We start from the raw sequence: 11599 nt of genomic DNA on the forward strand, positions 1-11599 counted from the left end.
GCTTTACTATTCTACTGTCTTCAAAGATATAACTTTCCTACTTAAAGTAACTCTTGCCCAAGAAGATAAAGATTGTAGACAATATTATTGCTCATTTCAGGAACTTCCTGAAAGGTCCATAACCTTTATAGCAAAAAAAACTGACACCTCATGCCTCACGGCTCTCTGAATCAGCTTTCTTAAAAATCTCCTTTGTGTGTTCACCAATCCAAAAATATTATAAATTAATCCTTACTTAATTCTAACCAATGCTCCAGCTCCATTTGAAAGACTTGCTTTACACCAGACTTCAAAATCTCAATTACTGTTTGAACACTGAGACTCTATTAAGACTTAGTTCCTACTGTCTCCCTCCACTGTAAGCAGAAAGCTCAGAAAGCTCAGGTTTGTCAAAACAAAAGTCTTTTGTTTTAGTATTTGGTTTTTTTTTGTTTGGGGTTTTTTTTGGTGATGTTGCAAGGAGCTGGAATTCAATATGGAAGACAGAGGATAATAACTTCTTATGCATTCACTATCCAGAACAAATACTAAAAACATTTTATTACATTGAATAGGAATCTTTTTTTTTCTCTTTTTATTTTTTATTTGTTCTTTTTAGATATACCTGACAGTAGAGTATAATTTGACATATTATATATACATGGAGTATAATTATTCTAATTGGGATCCCATTCTTGTGACTGTTAAGTGGAGTATCACTGGTTGTATGTAATATATATATATATATTTCCTATGTTCATATATATATGGACATAGGAAAGTTGTGTTTGATTAATTATACCTGTCTCCTATTTCCATTCCTCCTCCCTTCCCTTCAGTCCTCTTAGTCTAATCCAATGAACTCCCCCACTCCTTTGTTATGCATTAGCATCCACATATCAATAGAAGATTTAGCCTTTGGTTTTGGAGATTGGCTTATTTCACTTAGCATGATAGTCTCCAGTTCCATTCATTTACAGGAAAATGCCATAATTTCATTCTTCTTTATGGCTGAGTAATATTCCATTGTGTACATAGACCACATTTTCTTTATCCACTCATCGGTTGAAAGGCACATAGTTTGGTACAATAGCTTGGCTATTGTTAATTAAGGTGCTATGAACATTATATGGTCACTATAATATGCTGATTTTAAGCCCTTGGGCTTAAGCTGAGGAGTGTGATACCTGGGTCAAATGGTGGTTCCATTCCAAGTTTTCAAAGGAATATCCATAGTACTTTCTAGAGAGTTGCCACCAATTTGCGGTCCCACCAGCAAAGTAAGAGTGAACCTTTTCCCCAAATCCTTGCCAATATTTATTGTTCCTTGTATCCTTAATAATTGCCATTCTGACTGGGGTGAGATAGTATCTCAGAGTAGTTTTAACTTGCATTTCTCTAACTGTTAGAAGTGTTCAAAAAAACATTTTTTTTCATATATTTGTTGACCATTTGTATTTCTTCTATGAAGTTCCTGTTCAATTCCTTTGCCCAATTATTTGGTTTTTGCTGTTTTTTGTTTTATTTGTACATCATGGTGATTAATGCTCTATCCAAGGTGCAGATGGCAAATATTTTCTCCCATTCTGCAGACCCTTTCTTCATGTTCTTTGTTATTTCCTTTGCTTTGAAGAAGTTTTTTAGTTTGCTACTATCCCATTTATTGATTCTTGACTTTATATCTTGTGCTTTAAGAGTCTAGCTAAGGAAGTCAGTTTGTAAGCCCACATTGTAGAGAGTTGGGTCAACATTTTTCTCTAGGGTCTCTGGTCTTATCCCTAGGTCCTTGATTGTCTTTGAGTTTAGTTTTGTGCATTGTGAATGATAGGAGTTAAATTTCATTCTGCTACATATCAAACATCTATATATATGTATATAATATTTTAGCAATGAATATTCTGTATTTGTTCATTCATTATTCTTTTGGTGAAGATTTAGGCTCACTCCAATTTTTTTTTTGGCAGGGGGGAATAACAGGTGTTGAATTCAGGGCCACTCAACCACTGAGCCGCATCCCCAGCCCTATTTTATATTTTATTTAGAAATAATGTCTCACTGAGTTAGTCAGTACCTTGCTGTTGCTGAGGCTGGCTTTGAACTTGTGATCCTCCTGCCTCAGCCTTCTGAGTCTGGAATTACATGCTGATGCCACCGTGCCTAGCTCTCTCCAAACTTTTTATATTATGACAAACAATGGTTTATGAACTTCCTTGCACTCTTTCTAGAACACATATAAGAATGCTCTGCAGTATTTAAGTAAGGATGGAATTGCTGAGATATGAGATATTGCATATAAACCTTATATCCACATTAAATTCCCAAATTTATATACTAATATCTCCATTTTATAGATAATTAAACTAAAATTTACAGAGTAAAGTTAATAACATCAAAGTAGTGATTGATACCCAAACTACTTTTCCCCCAATGATGCTATACCTCAAATACATTATAAGGTGTGTTTTATGTGAATATGATAGCTCTAGAAGCTGAATTCCTGTAGGTCCTTTGAACTTCTGAGTTCCAGAAGTCCCTTTGTTCTCTCTACTTAGACCTTGAACAATTTAATTTGGATTCTAGTTGTGGATGGTGAACATTATCAAAGGAGATATTAGTAACCTACAATATAGAAATGATACTCGAGGTAGGGAGCTAAGGAAGAACAGGTAAAGGGAGACCTCATCTGATCACTCTCTTCCTCCGTGGAACTAATGTAAGGACTTCTGTACCAGACAAACACAGGACAGAGCCCAGCAGAGCATCTTAATTTTGGAAACATAAGATGATTAAAAAAATTGTTACATGTGTATATATATATGAAAGTTTCATTGTGCAGTGGGGAGACCTTTGATCTTAGTACCTGGTTAGTATGACTAGTTAGCTAGAATAGGAAGTTATTAGAAAAAAGTCTATTTGTAAACCACAGCCAGAGCAAGTTGATAACCTCCTTGTCTTTTTGTTTGGTTCTAAGTTGGGAAGATCAGAGTGTAGAACACAAATATCTCAAAACTGTTTGCCTCTTAGGGTTAGCAGCAAGACACTGTAGAGTTACATCCTCATATTTGCCTAGAATTTTTCATCTCATAGGCTCATATAATTACATATATTTACTGTTAAATTTCTATGAAATTTATTTTGTTTATTCTTCCTAATCTTCATTCCTAAAGGGCTAGATGTTTCTTTCTTGTGAGTTTTATCCTTACTCAAATCTTATGTGAACTTTAAACATGAAAAGATATTTTGTCTTGATTGTATTAATAAGGAAATCAAGCACCATTTAGCTGAGAATTGACTTGTTCACGGTTACAGAATTAGATTTCCTCAATGAAAACTCTAATAATTTAGGTTCCTTATGCCTCTACAGGAAAAGAACAGTGACCAGTTTTCATCACTAGACCCACTGCAAAAAGCATAAGCTGTTAAGAGTTTTTATTTAATTTATTTTGAGTAGGAAAATGGATATTTAGTATTAAAGGAGATAAGGTTTTCCCCATTATAGAAACAAGCATATAAACTAACATTTAGTTTTAGGCCACAGCAACTAAATTACAACATAAAGAATTTATTTGCTCATATTATTTCCATCATACTTTTCAATATTAAATGTTCCGAACAACCCCAGACAAGTAGCAACTGAATTGCACGAGTTCAAATTAAGTCTTTTGTATGGCCCTAATCTTGTGGAGCCTCTTGTTTCTTTTGTTCTAGCATCTTCTGCAAAGATGTATTAGCATTTCAATCTGCCTTTACTTTCTAACACTATCCTGAATTTCAATTGTGTACAAATCTTAGAACAAATAGTCCAAAGAAAATAGCTGTTAACAGTAGCATTCTATATCAAAGGTTTACTTTATAGACTACAAGAAAAGAATTATTTATTCCAAATTTTATGGTACTAAACTCTTATTGAATCATTAATATTACAAATAAAATACTTCAAGTCATTATAGTTTTACATTCTTGCAACTAAGAAAAAATTGCTGAAAAGCTTCATGGTGTATTATTTTCTCAGATTAAAAAATATACTGCAAAATTATGATGTTCCGTCATCTATTCCATCATTTGCATATTTAATGTAGCATCAACATTCAGGTTATTATTGGATTTTTTAAAAGGTACTTTGAAAGGATAAACCAGAGGCATGATAATTTTTGCCTCTCAAAGATACATACAAATATGAAAGGTGATTAAAATTAAGAAACAATATAATATCTACATATCTATGTACAAATATGTAACATTTTCTTCTGTAATAATTTTTGTATTTAAGATTTTCAAGGTTTTTTTATGTGAAAAATTCAGGGCTTTCTTTTAGTACTGTTGTGTCATACTTGATGATTTGCAATAGTTGGTGAAAGTATCCAAAGGAAAAAAAAATCTTGTAAAGTGAATGAAAACTACTGAGTTTTTAAACCCAGATCATTTTTTTAACTATTAATAATGACACAGGATTGATAGCCAGGGAAAGCCTCAATATATTATATTGACATTATAGTAGCACTTAAGATCCTTATTAGTGAAAATAACTTTATAAATTACAGTACATTTTCAGCAAACTCAGTATTTAATACAATGAAAAAATTCTCATGTTAGAAGGGCCCATCTCCCTATCCAGCTAAAAAATATTTCCTCCTTACCTCTAGAGGGGTTAAGGTAAAATATTTTTTTTAAATATGTATATTGGTGATTTCAGCTGGTTATCACATGAGGAACTATAGCTTTAGAAGGGTCATTTGGCCCATATTGTCTCATATGCAGCAAGTCATATAAAATTCTTTAGTGAGGGATGTCCTTCATGTACCAAGACTTGAAAATAGCCTTGGTCACCAGAGACTGTTAATTTTGGCTACAGTAAACTCAAACACACAAACTCTGAAGGAATCCTTATCTTCCATTGGCTTTTACATTCCTTCCCCATATATTTCTTAGAAACATCCCTAAAATTTAATACCCTACTCTGGATATCATCTTTCCTGTTGCCCCGTCACAAATTTATTATTATTCTTTGTCTAAATTGTATATATTGACCATTCGTAGGTCATTCATTCCAACATTACTCTCTTGTGAAGATCCTCATGTACTATGTAGATGTAAACTGTCATGTGTAACTAATTAAAACAAATTTTAAAAAAAGAATACAACCAACCAACAACAACAACAACAAAACTCACAAAACTTATGTGACTTTCTCTTGTCAATCAGGTTCCTAGACCAAACCAGAAAGCCCACATAAGAACTAAGAGAGAATAAGACGGCATTTTTCTCCCTACCCTTCAAATAGAGATAATAGATTCAAGGAAATTCATCAGTTCCTCATTTTTATTGCTAATCTATATATTTTTTTCCAGGTTCCAGATCAAAGGTATATTATACATGAATAGGTTTGTCACATTGAAAGCTGCAGTGATCAATTATTAAAAACAGAATACTTACCTACTGGTTCCTTTTGATTCTGAAAGAGAATCTTGCTATTACTGCCATCCATATTTGCCATGTTAATTGTATTTCCATCTGTCCAGTAGAGTTTCCTTAATTAAAAACAGATGTGGATTAAAAATATTAGATGTTGACCTACTTGATAAATATTAAAGTACAAAGAAAATACCATAATGTAGTCTTGGTTTGGGATTAATTCTTTATTAAAGGTATAAAATTAACAAGCCACTTGCTGCCTGGGAAAAAAAGCACCACTCTTGCTTTTGCCTGTCACTGAAGGAGAATTATCTCATTCTCCTTCTCCTCCTGCATTCAAAACTGAATATTTAATTATGACTGCGGTAAATTTCATTCATTTTAAGTAATTCATCAAAATTGAATCCTCTTAGCTATAAAAAAGTCAGACACTATAGATGGGAATAAACTCATTCCAATCATTCTGTTGAAATTGAAGAAAAACTCTTCCAGCCCTATGTAGGCTCCCTCAAGTGTATATGATAACTGACCAGAAGATTGGAGAATCCGATCTACTTACAAGTGAATATGTTATTAAAAATTGGCATTCAAAACGAAATCAACAACATTTCTCACATCTCTTTTTATTCTGACTTATCACTCCATAGAAACATAATTAATGATATCTTACAATATGTATATATAAATCATATTTTTGCAGTTAGAAATCTCTAACTAGGGATCTCTCACAATTTCCATATGCACATTTGCTTTTTTGACGCTATACCTGATACACACACACACACACACACACACACATAGTGATAACAATCTTAAATTAAACAGTGGCTTTTCCATAAAATCAGGACAAAAGTGTGGAATTTTGAAAAAACTAAAAAAAAAATAATCATACTTTACCCCCTCACTGGGTGAGCTGCAAGACACTGTGGCTTATCGATTCCGTGGATAATTGAGGTTTTCAAAGATCCATCTAGCCGTGCCACATTAATTTGTGTTTCATCAAATTCTGAGCTAATCCAGTATAAATTACGGGATACCCAATCCACTGCTAGCCCTCTGATACTCTGAATATCTGTAAAAGAGGAAAAGGAAAATTAAAAGTGAATGAAGTTTCTCATTCTCTTGGCTCTTCAAATAAGTTATTTTCTAAGGGAAAATTTAATTTACACCTTAATTTGTTAGCTAAAATTGTACAAGATTGTAATCTCATTCCCTTATCAACCCTTCTTAAAGCATGAATAATCATTAATGTCTTTCTGCTGAGGCATTTGAAAACCTGAAGCAACAATTAGCATTGAAATTACACTAACAATCAATGATTCACTAGTAAACACTTTGGAGCAGACTCAGGCAGAAGTCTTATGGGCCAAGGTGACCAAAATTTAAATTAGAGTAATAGCTTCTCCAGTTGGTAGCACATAGTTCTAGTTAGGAGAAAGTACTCACTGGCCATCAACAAATGGGCTATTTTATGTTTTAAGTGCCAATTTGTTACTGCAATGAAATAAGAGAATTCAACTTTTCTAAAAATCACCAGAGTTGAACATCTTTCAAAACAGATAATTAACAGGAATCAAATGAGATACGAGAGAACAAACTAAAATCCTGTTAACACTCCTCCAGCGTGGGATGCTATAGAAATTACTGAAATCTAATTAAGTTTGAATACAGTACAGCCCATATAAATATTTGGGCTGCAATTGCTTGATTATTAAATTAGGCATCTTTGAAAACAATGATGAGATTTAGTCTTAAATGTAATTACACATTTTAACTAAGTGTTAACATGATGAAGATTAGAGAGTCTTTAAAAAAAAATTAGTCCTCAATCTGGGGCAACTGGCTACTTTGGTTTTTATTTTAGTTAAAAAGTTTTAATGTTTTCTCGAGCATAAGAAGTTCATTGTACTTCTAGAGAGTTTTAAATCAGTGATTCTTAAATTTTCAAGATACTTGGAGACTGTGAAAAGAAAGATTCTTGTTCAGTACTTCTAGAGAAAGGCCCAGATTCTTCACTGTCACCTGTCTCCCAGGTACTACTCCTGATTCCAGGTAGCGATTCTAGTCAAAGCCACAGAACACTTAGAACTTGGCTCCAATGAAATTACTACAACTTTCTTTCTTCTCTTTTCAAAAGAAGCCTTAACTAAATTTTTTTTTTCATGTGAAATTGAAACTTCAAAATTTATAAAATTTGCCGACTACTTCAAAATTACTGGAAACCCAGCAGTTCTAGACCTGCTGTAAGATACAGCATTGGAATGATAAGATTTCCCTGCATGTTTACCTTCTCAAATCTCAACTGAGTCTGCTTTGCTGTTCAAAAAATGAATCTGACATAACTTTCCTATCTGTGAATGTATATGAATATACCACAGTAAGTCTCACCATCATGTGCATCCACAAGACTGGGGTCCTAATTAGAGTAAGAAATATTCCATACTGCATAATTATATCAAAATGGACTCTACTGCCATGTATAACTAAAAAAGAATCAATTAAATAATAAAAACCTTTCATTATTTATAAATAACTTTGAATCATGATGCCCTTATAAAATATTCCCCATGCTTCCAGTTCTCAAATCAACAACCTGGTCATTTTGCAAGGTCACTTTTATCATTAATTTACTGGCAAACTGTTGTATTTTGAAAGTTGAACTTCCTTCATTCCTCAACCCCACACTTCAAATTTATTATTGTTGTTAGTTATCCTCATCTAGTTTGTGTATTTGTTCTTTCATTTTTTTCTTCCTTTCCTTTTTTATTTCCTCCCTTCCATCTTTCCTTCCTTCCTTCCTTTCTTTCATTCTTTTTACCACAGTAATACACCACCCTTTTAAAGTTAAACTTGCTAAGACTTATTTGCCTCACTTGGGATCTTTAAACATCTTGCTCCATCAACCTCTGGAATATTGGTTGCTAAGGAATAACAACATAATGAGCAGTGTGATTTAAGTTTGTGTTCCAGGTATGGTGCCAATTTTTTTTTTTAATCACTGATCAAATGAATATTTTTCAGCCTCTTTTTGCATATGTAAAAGGAAGCAAATTATATACAGTAAATAGCATTATTGTGAATACTGGATGATATGTTTTTATGCAGTTCATTTAAGAGCAAAGGGTACTTTACCAATACAATCACTTAATTCTTTCTGTATTTTGTCCTATATTACTTGGTATTGGTAAAGCAAAAAATAAATAAATAAATAATAAGTTTTTACTCTTCTACAATACATGTTTTCCAAAGAAGTTTTTGACTGTCTCTACTGCTCAAGATTATTTCATTCATCTACAAAATACGTTCTACTATTAAATTGTAAAACATACATAGCCAAATGTAAGCTATTGATATGTATTTGTACTTGTTAGTTCTGTTTTATACTTTCTCAAATCTATTTCTATCTTTAATTTTGAAATACATCTAGTCTTTTCCTCTTCTCAGCAACAGATTTAGTTGCTTTTAGGTTGTTTTTTTTTTTTTCCTGACTAGGAAGCTCTGGATTACAACCTTCACTTGCTCCAAGGTATCCAATATCTTCCAACCACTCAAAAAGTGCTGTCTAAATTTCTTAGTCTGTCTTTCTATGTGGTCTGAATATAACTACTTTCCCAAACCATTTGTCACCAATTACCTACACAGCATTGTACTGGTATGTTTTCAGATCTAGACTTGGTCTAGACCTTTACAAATCACAGGGGAACTATTTGGATTCCTTACCCTAATCCATCTCTACTTGCCTAAGTCTTATGCAAAATAGGTCAGTTGATAGGCAAAAATCACCCTTTCAGCCATAAAACTTGATAATTTTCTCCTGTATATCTCAGATAGAAAGATTTGTACCAACTACCTAACTCAACATGACTATCTGGTGGGTCACTTTCTAGCTAATGTAATTGCTCTTTAAATATTATCATTTTACATATGATTTTTGTGTGTGTATGTGTGTGTTGGGGGGTACTGGGGTTGAATCCAGGGGTGCTTAACCACTGAAACACAGGCCCAGTGGATTTTATTTTTTATTGTGAGGCACAGTCTAAATTTTTTAGGGCTTCACTACATAGCTGAGGCTTGCTTTGAATTTGTAAAACTCCTGCCTCAGACTCCTGAGCTGCTGAGATTACAGGTGTGTACCACTGTGCCTGGCTACATATGATTTTTGAGGCTTAGCTGCTTGCTAATTTATCTTGATAGCTTCTCATCCCAAATGTAGACAACACTGCCTTCAATATAACTATTTTTAATGAATTGATGAACAATTTACAACATATGTAATTTAGAATGTATATATGAACTGAGCTAGAAAAAGAAAATATAAGTCCTCAAGTCTATGTTGAAGAGAACTTATGTAAAAACATACCAAAGCAATCTCAATTCTAATTTACTATCCTTACCTTTTTTTATATATATACCCATCAGATTGGAGTTTCTTATTATCAGTTCAATGGCTAAAATAAAATTTGATCCTTTTTTTTCCACAATATACTGACCATGTATAAATGTTTAAGAATGCCCTGATAAGTGCAACAAAAGGCCCAGAAGGAAAAAGATAAAAATAATTATATGTTTGATGATATTTTTTCTTGTCCTTGATCAAAATATTGAAATAATAAATTATGACTCTTAACTTCTTACTTCAAGTAAGTCAAACCAATATCTCTGAGCAAGTTTTTAGAAAGTTCAATTTTCTATTTCTGGGATTTTCACTTCTTGAACTAACATAGATTATATATTCTGAAAAGTCCTTCATTGCCACAAATTATTTGAAAAATGATGAATTTTAACTTTCAAATGCATGTCAAAAATCTTAAATCAGACAAGAGAATCTCTAGGTGCTATCAACACATACTCACAGTTTAGCTTAAATGTCAAATGAAAGCAAATGGAAGCAAAATCTGTACTGAAAATCTAGACATTCATCTATTATTAGTTGCTTGAAGTAAAAGATCAGTCCTTCAACTCAAAAAATTGGAGGTTACCCAAGAATGATCCCAGGGATATTGGAAGGGAAATATATCTTGAATAATAGGTAAGTAGCGGGCAGGAACATTGGCCTGTTTAAAAAGAAGAGCTATTGAGATCTACCCACACCAACCTGCATAGGACCCAGGCTCACAGTAGGCTAGGGTTCATCCCACCACGAGCAGATACCCGCCAGAGCTCAGGCTCCAACACAAGACTACATCTTTAGGCCAGAGACCACCACGGGCCTGGCCCAGATCCGCCCACATTGACATATACCTAGACCCATGTCTACTGCAGGTCCGAATTCACCACCACCTGGGAGCCCAAGCCTAACCCACTTTCATCTTGGGACATTACAGACATCACCATAGCCTTCCCCAGGCAGTAGCCCCTACCTTTTTGACAACAGACAGTGCCTAGAAGCAACTGCATCTTAGAGCAGGTATTCCAAAGACAGTGTAAGGCCTACCCTTTCAACCACATCTCTGTAAGAAATTGCATCCATCTTAGGGCACCTCCACTACTATCACAAGTTACCTCAACTATTGCGGCCATCACCTTTAGTTGCAGTAGCATACATTGAGGGACACCAGAAGGGTTTGGAAGCCCAATATTAAGGTGAGGTACAGGCAATCTGCAAGGGTACTAAGAGAATATAGGGTAGAAACTAATATCTCAGATCCACACTGCAATAAAGAAAGACACATAGACAACATGAAAAAACAAGGGAAGAAAGTTTTCCAAACAAACCAGGATACTACAATAACAGAACCCATGGTCACCATAGTTGATGAAATGTCACAGAAGGAATTCAGAAGGTTCATAATTAAAATGATCTCTGAATTAAAGAATGACCTAAATGAGCAAATATAGGCAAAAATTGATCACTCCAACAAAGAGATAAGAGAGCAAACACAAGTAGCAAAAGATTATATAAATAAAGAGACAAAGACACTGGAAAAAAAAAACAGTCAGAAATCCTTGAAATGAAGGATACCATAAACCAAAAAACAAACAAACAAAAAACTCAAAAGAAAGCATAACCAACAGACTAGATCACTTGGAAGAAAGAATGTCAGAATGTCAAATAATGAAGACAAAGTATATAATCTGGAAAATAAAGTTGATCACACAGTGAAGATAATAAAAAACCATGAATAGAATATCCAAGAATTATGGGACAGCATCAAAAGACCAAATCTAAAAGCTATTGGGATAGAGAAAGGCACAGAGTTTCAAACCT

General features: G+C 33.6%; 1 protein-coding gene across 1 annotated transcript in view; it reads right to left on the reverse strand.

The window, feature by feature from the left end:
• Nucleotides 1-11599, reverse strand: part of Lrp1b (LDL receptor related protein 1B) — a 1807788-nt gene that overhangs the window by 587907 nt on the left and 1208282 nt on the right. The window lies entirely within an intron of this gene.

This window comes from Marmota marmota, unplaced genomic scaffold, assembly GCF_001458135.2.
Source record: "Marmota marmota marmota unplaced genomic scaffold, marMar, whole genome shotgun sequence".
In the NCBI taxonomy this organism is placed as follows: Eukaryota; Metazoa; Chordata; class Mammalia; order Rodentia; family Sciuridae; genus Marmota; species Marmota marmota.